Raw genomic sequence first — 7,997 nt, forward strand, 5'->3', positions numbered from 1 at the left:
ACTGACATTTTGAAGCAAGTAATTGTACCCCTTTGCAGATTTACCTATGTGACAGATCCACCGCTACTCCCCCCCCCCAAACACATTCAACTGCTGATATAGGTCTCCAGTCCAAAGTTCCTTAGTTCTCCAGTACTGCTGAAGACAACATTTCTTTCCTGAAAGGGCATATTCTTATGATATTTATCAGCAGTTTCCAATAAATGGAACAATCTGAGAAGCATCACCTCCTATGTAACCACCTTTTACAGAACCAACAGTGAGGAAATCCCTACTCCTACTCTGCCCTGGAGGTTTGAGGGACTTGTTCATGCTCCTGTGTTGGGAGGCAAGCGTCCTGGACCCCACTGGGTCCCTCCTGTGCCAGGAGCAGCCCCAGTCAGAAGTCCCAGGGCTCACATGTGGTGCCTCCTCTCTCTGCCTGGCCCCTCTGGAAAGCCTGGGATGGATGTAAGGAAGTTTTTCAAAGTCAGACAATGCATGAGCTGCTAAACATGATTAACTTTTCATTGTGACTTGAGCATAATTCAACAAAACACAGCTTTCATTGCCCAGAAAAACTTCCTACTTAAAAATAAACACACACAGAAAAACTCCACTCCAAAAACAAAAGCAAAATACTCCAATTCAACACAATAGCATTTTCCTTCTTGTGTGTGGGCTGGTGAGTAGCAGGTCCAGTTTGCTGGATGCACTAATGCTTCCAGTGAAGCTACAGTACCCCTTCTCCATCCACCCACAGACATAATACAGTGGGAAGCAAGACAGTGCTGTGCAGAGTAGTTACAAGGCAGTGACAGAAAGAGAAAGGATCCTACAAATAGTCCAAGATTGATGTAATACCAATCCAGAGGAGAGCTCTGGGCTGTACAGCAATTCCACAGTCTAAGGGGGGGAAAAAAAGAATCAAACCACCTTACAAAGAGGACAGTCAGCTCTTTGCACAAAACTGAGTGGCAGGAAGGCTCTGCTGCTGCATTTCAGCATCCTCTTCACAAAGCACTTGCAGAAGTCAGCAACAAAAAAAAAAAAATCTACCTCTGAATTGATGCTTGTCCCCATCACAGGCTCAACTGGAACAGGGAGAGCAATCTCTTCCTGTGGCTGAGAGCTGCTCCGTTTCATTCCTGCAGTGAAGCACCTGCTGCAAAAAAATAGAAGTGGCACGGTCAGCACTGGCAGGCACTCGCTCTGCACGAGGCACCCTGCACCAAGGGCTGGGCAACGTGACAAGAGCCAGGTATGAGGCATCCCAGTCCCGCACGCTATGCAGGGGGTAATGAGGCCAAGAGGCTTTTGGAACCAGCACAAGAGGCTCCTTGGCTGAGAGCAGGGAGGCAGAGGACTTTTGCCAAAGCAGCTTAGTTGGCATACTCCCCATGATCAAAGGGAGGGACTGACTAGAGGCCACACCACATCACACACTCCCACACCACTGCCTGGCTTTTCAGACTTATGCACGCATGCCATCAGACAACAACATTGGCTGGCCACCACGGTCAAGTCCTTGCAATTAGTATCCAGCACACACTGTGGAACCAGTCTTGACAAGCCATTCACTGCGCTTGGTCCTTGCTGTCTAGACACCAAGACTCGACCGATCATGACACAGCCCACCCACTCCACTGCCAGGTGCTGAAGTAAGCTGCATAGTGCGGCAGCCCTCCTACCAGGCAGGTTGTAAGCAAGGCTGCTGCTGCCTACCTGAAAGAAACTTACTTACTCCTCAGCCTCACATCAGCCCAGAGGAAAACCATCCCTACAGATCCTGGTGCTTCACCAGTCACCACCAGCCATGCGGGGTGGGGTCGGGGGTGTTACAGTGGCAAATCCCTCCTTCCCTGCCTCAAGCCACAAAACTCACCTTTTCATCTCTGAGCGCTGCTCCCCGCTGCTGCTTTGTGTGTCTCCCTGCAGTCCTCATAGAGCCCCAGCCATCCCCGCAAGCCCATTGCTCTGGCTGAAGCGGGGCTGGCGGATGAACCCCAGTCCCCAGCTGATGGTCTTCACACCAAGACTTGAACAGCGGGTATTTGAGCTGAATAAAGCTACCAGGCATAATGGGTTTGTTGCTTTACATCTCTGGAAATGCCTCTGTGTGGTTAAGTTGATTTGTACCATGATCTAAAGACAGAAACGGAAGTTTTTAAAAACCTCGATAACATGAAGCATTTTTGTCTGGTTTTGTTTCCAGTCAAACCTACTGACAAATGCAAAAGATAGAAGTAGAGTTTAATTTAAAAACAAAACAGTAAAAGAAGGCTGCAGTCCCCTCTGGTTTTACACCATCACACAGAGAAGTATGGCAAAACCTGCAATACAGAGAAAATTGTCTGGCAAAGCTGCACACTTGTGTCTTCTGCTGCAAAGGGGAGGCCCTGCAGTACCTTCCCCCCCCCCCCAGGCTCTGTTAGTTAATACACAGTTAGACTTGGGGACAGCAAAAAATTATTTAGGCTGGTGGGCACCACAGCAGCCCTTGAGCTTGAGCCAGCCAGCCACTAATCCCATCACAGAGCCAAGGGCTCTGAAACAGCAGCCCTTGCCCAAAATTCAGGCCAAAGGCCCATCAGGAGGCTGGAGAATTTGAGTGGGAGAAAGATGTGGATGGCCGTGTGCCTGGGAAGGAGAGGGGACAGTGGAAACGTGACAGCAGCAGACAGAGATGTTGATCCGGCCTTGGAGATCACATGGCAGCCCCAGCAGCATGACCCCAAGAAAAAGCAGAATGCTTTTCACTAGCTATTAGCCAAAAAGAGATTTGGAGCTGTGAGCAATGAAAATGCCTCCTGCTGTTTTAGCCTTGTTGTGGTTGGAGAAAATAGGACTGAGATGAATCGTTGCTTCCTTTCCTACAGCTGGCCAGCTCGCCAGCAATTTCTCCTGCTGGTGGAGACAACCCACTAGACCCTCCCCACAACGGCTGACCTCTTGTGTCAAGCAAGGGCAACGCCACAACTGAAATTATTTTTGCTAAAGCTCTGACTTGCATTGCTGAACCCCTGGGAAAGGGAGACTTAGAGATGGGTTATGTTTCCAGGCCTGGTACCTGAGCCATGCGTGACTCCAGCCTGCCTAAAATAGGGAGGTCTCCTGTGCCCTTCCCACACAGCTGCTGTGGAGCCCTGCTGCTATTTTACCACCACTAGCCCCAAAACTACAGCCAAAATTTTGGGAGCTGTAAGTCTTTCACCAACTTTTATTTGGCTATATCACTTCTACCCAAACATGCTTAGCAGACCAACCAGCTACTTAAGTTCTGGCCCCACGGACTTACAAAAGTATCTAAAAAGACAGTAGTGTCACAGGAAAGCAGAAGCTCTCAGCATCTCCCAAGGAGAGTTAGGAAGGGGTTGAAGACAGCAAATGCCCGTTTTGGTCCCGAGGTGCTACAGAGCAGACCTCTCACTCAAGCCCCTATCCCCAGAGACCTATTTGGGTGAGACCATGTCCCAAAGCCATCTGCAAATGCTGGGCTGCCTCAGTAATGCTGGGCTCCCGTGATCGTCTCTTCCTCATCTTGAACTTGAGCCTCTGGGGGGCAACATGCATGTCTTGTTTAAGCCAGCATGAAAAGGAAGAAAAGCCTGTCTTGCAGGCATTCAGTCGACACAACCTGATGCTTGCTTTCTACGGTCTGCTTGAACATCAACCTGTTGCTCTCAGTAAAGCTGCAGCACCTTACACCAAAATAAGACCCAGCCCCATATTTCAATTTACCCAATACTGCCTTTACATCCTGTCTGTAATGCAGCATATTTCAAGGGCATGAAATATCCAGGAAACATAAGAGGCATCAGGAACACCTCTTGGTCCTGAAAAACCATAAGCAAAGATTGTTGAAGCAGCATCATAATCATTAAATGAACCACCCAAAGACACCCTTGTTGTGGACAGGCTAAGCACAAGCAGGAGGTGTCCTTGACAGCTGTGGAAAGGCACACATTCATGCAAGACTGTGGAAAACAAGAAGAGATGCAGGGATTTGCAGCCCCCTTACTAAACAACGAGGGACAGAGTTGGGCAAGCTGCATACACAGCCCCTTTCCACAGGACAGGCTTGATGAGCACCACTACTGGCGATCCAGATTGAGAGCAGCACCGAGGCCAAAGTCACCCCCTCGATCTCCACATAAGCCTCGACACAGCAGAGCTAGAGGGGGAACAGTAAACAGCAGCCCCAAACCTGGCTGAAATGACCCCAATGCACACATTGACCCAGGGCCAGGCCCCTGTAAGGGAGTAGGCTGAGTTGCCCCCCAATATAAGCAGGATTGCAGGGGCACAGAGAAAACAAAGAACATAAGGACAGGATGTCAAAGCCCGCAAGCATTACAGTCAAGATTGTAGATGACGTTCCAGCCGAAGTCTCAGTCAACAGCTGCAGAGGTCAAACAGCCAAGTACCATGTGGCTTTTGAGCTGCCGAGAGCTCCTGAGAAGGCCCAGATCACTGGGAGGACATGGGCTTGTAGGGCCAAGAGGTCAGCCAGCCCCAACCCACCGATGGGGTACAGGTCCCACAGCCTGGTATCTGGCTCCAGAGAGAGAGAGCAAGAGTGCTACTAGACCCCACTTCAGATACTCATCGATGCCCCAGATGGGCATTATTGGTTTTATGGGGGGGGGGGGGGCAGAATATGACTGTACCCCTTTACACTCCTTATCTCCATATAGATAAAAATAAATTTGAAGGCATTTACCTTAAATCCTGCTAAGCTCTTGTCCTCACTGCTTCTGTGAAAGAGTCAGTGCCACAGGCTCACCACACCTTGCCAGAGGATGCGTTTTCTTTGTTTGGGTTGCATTTGCCAGCTTCCCGCTCGGTTGGATGTCCACACCTTGGGCCAAATTCATCATTGTTGGCAGGGGAGGATGACTTGAAAATGTCTTGTTTCTTCCTTGGAGCAAGGCATCTTCTGGGCTGCAAGCATGATAGGAGACACAAAGAGGAGAAGGAAAACCAAAAACAAATCATAGAAACAAACCCAGTGGCTGGAAATTACAGCCTAGATGTCAACCTTTGGACCCAGCACAGATAGACTGTGCTGTGCACGAAAAAGAGCTGCGGTCTGTCAAGCAAGTCCACCACATGCCCTTGGATACAAAAAGCATAAGTGGCAGGAATAGATAAAAAAAAAGGAAGAAAATTTATATGATTAATTAGCAAGAGAGGTGAAACTGGAGAAGAGCTTGGCTGGTGGTCATTTTTCCTTTCCCCTGGTACACAATGTATTCTCCTCCTGGGTTTGAAGATGTAACCAAGCATTTGATCTGGTCTTTGCAGGGTCTGCCTGCCCCACAGCAGCCTTGGGGCTGGGCTCCTTCATCTGGATCAGCTTCTGCTTTAATTACAGCATCAGCTTTACAACCGTGACAAGCTGCTCTTCAGTAAGGTCATACACTGAGGGCAGAGTTTATTAAGTGTTTGAAACATGGCAGCAATTTCTGGCCAGGTTTGTAGCGCCATCAGAGCTGCAGCAGCACAGCCGGTCACTGCTGCTGTCCCTCATCGGGGCAAGCAGCAAAGCATTGGGGAGGGGGAAGCACTTGTGTCTGGGCTTTACCATATTCCCTACAGCTGAAGGTCACACCATTAAAACCAGCTTCTCTTCAGTAAGACGCACTAAATGTTTGGCAGGCACTTTTACAAGAACATCATCAATGAAGTGTGAAAATTACTTACAAATGAGAGGCAGGGCAGATGGCCTCCAACTGCACCAAGCCCAATTTTGGGCCTATGGAAGGGCCAGGCTGCTCTGGACCATGCTCATGTGGGCTGGCTGCAGAGACTATCACTGGTTTGCCTCTCAGTCATGCAGGGCTCCTGCAGGCACCTCTCCCCACATCAGCCTCTGTGACCTCACAAACAGCCAGGTCTCTCCCATAGCTACTCCACAGGGTCCCTTCTCCTTCCCTACTTCTGCTCCTCCTGTTTCCAGCAACCAGCCAACAGCTTTCCTAGGAAGCAGTGAACCTTCACATCTAAAGCCCAAGTGGAGTAATAAATACACAGCTTAGGTGTCCAGGACCACAGCTTCCTCACCCTCAAATCACACACAGATCAGCTCTTGTTGTTTCCTCTCTTCCCCCATCTTTGGGAGAGGACACAAGTTCAAAAGATGTTCTCCGAGAAATCAAGTTTTCTAAGGAATGGGTTTGGGACCCCTTTACTTTAGACACCTCACTAGAAATCTAATATGCATCTATAGACATGCAAAGCCGCAGAGACAGACTCTCTGCCCACACAGGCACTTTCTATATGTTTAATCAAAATAGTTTTAACACCCATAACCCACTAAGAAGCAGCCAGTCACCACTTACCTGGGGCTAGCCGGAGACGATATATCACGTATCATCACAGCTCCCATCCTAAATGCAGTTCTCACACCAGCTCCTGGCCTAACTCAGGAAAGCAGGGATGTCCTCCCAAGTTCCAGGTTCACCTCCTCCCCTGAGCCACTTGCTAGAGGAAACACACACAACCCCAGCTATGCTCCCACCACAGCAGAGCATGCTCTGATCTGACCCCACGGGCCTTTTAAGGCTGCCGGAGGTGCAATGCTAAATCTCCCTCAGCTGTGGCCATTTGGCCTCACCCTGCCTTGCCAGGTGCCATCTTGTTTGGGGGAACCGCTTGTACCTGTGGGGTGTGAGCTCTCCCAGCAAAAACATGGGGGTTGGGTTGGTTGTTTTTTTCTCCGTGTGCTGATTTTGGCTGGGATAGAGTTAATTTTCTTCATAATAGCTAGTACAGGCTATGTTTTGGATTTGTGCTGGAAACAGTGTTGATAATACTGGGGTGTTTCAGTTACTGCTGAGCAGCGCTTACACAGAGTTAAGGCCTTTTCTGCTTCTCACCCCACCCCACCAGCAAGAAGGCTGGGGGTGCACAAGGAGTTGGGAGGGGACACAGCCAGCACAGCTGACCCCAACTGACCAAAGGGATATTCCATACACTATGATGTCATGCTTAGCATATAAAGCTGGGGGAAGAGGAAGGAAGGGGGGGATGTTTGGAGTTATGGTGTTTTGTCTTCTCAAGTAACTGCTACCTGTGATGGAGCCCTGCTTTCCTGGAGATGGCTGAACACCTGCCTGCCGATGGGACGTAGTGAATGAATTCCTTGTTTTGCTTTGCTTGCGCACGCGGCTTTTGCTTTACCTATGTCGTGGTTTAACCCCAGCCAGCAACTAAGCACCACGCAGCCATTTCCCCCTCCCAGTGGGGTGAGGAGGAGGAAAGCAAAGAAAAAAAAAGTAAAACTCGTGGGTTGAGATAAGAACAGTTTAATAACTACAGTAAAATATAATACTAACAATAGTAATAATGAAATATAATAGTAATGAAAAGGAATACAACAGAAAAAAGGAAGGGGGGGGAGGAAAAAAAAACAGTGGTGCACTACGCAATTGCTCACCACCCACTGACCGATGCCCAGTTAGTTCCCGAGCCACAATCTGCGCCTCCTAGCCAACTCCCCCCTGTTTATATACTGGGCATGATGTTCCATGGTATGGAATATCCCTTTGGCCAGTTCGGGTCAGCTGCCCCGGCTATGCTCTCTCCCAGCTTCTTGCACACCTGCTTGCTGGCAGAGCATGGGAAACTGAAAAACCCTTAACTTAGGATAAGCGCTACTTAGCAACCACTAAAACATCGGAGTGTTATCAACATCATTCTCACACTAAATCCAAAACACAGCACTGTACCAGCTACTAAAAAGAAAGTTAACTCTGTCCCAGCCGAAACCAGGACAACCTATTAAACTGTCTTTATCTCAATCCACGAGTTTTCTCACTTTTACTCTTCTGATTCTCTCCCCCACCCCACTGGGTGGGGGAAGTGAGCGAGCGGCTGCGTGGTGCTTAGTTGCCAGCTGGGGTTAAACCACGACACTCTGGGAGGCAGCTCTTCCCTTTACGGCATTACCCAACAGCAGCCGGAAAAAAAATGCTGCAAACACCTCCGGCAGCGCAGGCTGCAAGTGCATCCTT

The 7,997-nt window shown here is 49.2% G+C and overlaps 1 long non-coding RNA gene across 1 annotated transcript; it reads right to left on the bottom strand.

Moving 5' to 3' along the window:
* Positions 1-288: 288 nt before the first annotated feature.
* Positions 289-6,452, bottom strand: LOC127014218 (uncharacterized). The gene is made up of 4 exons (XR_007766161.1): positions 6,324-6,452; positions 4,703-4,923; positions 1,865-2,124; positions 289-1,144 (listed from the first exon to the last, which is right to left on the bottom strand). It is a non-coding gene; the product is annotated as an uncharacterized LOC127014218 (long non-coding RNA).
* Between the last annotated feature and the right edge of the window lie 1,545 nt (positions 6,453-7,997).

This window comes from Gymnogyps californianus, chromosome 3, assembly GCF_018139145.2.
Source record: "Gymnogyps californianus isolate 813 chromosome 3, ASM1813914v2, whole genome shotgun sequence".
In the NCBI taxonomy this organism is placed as follows: domain Eukaryota; kingdom Metazoa; phylum Chordata; class Aves; order Accipitriformes; family Cathartidae; genus Gymnogyps; species Gymnogyps californianus.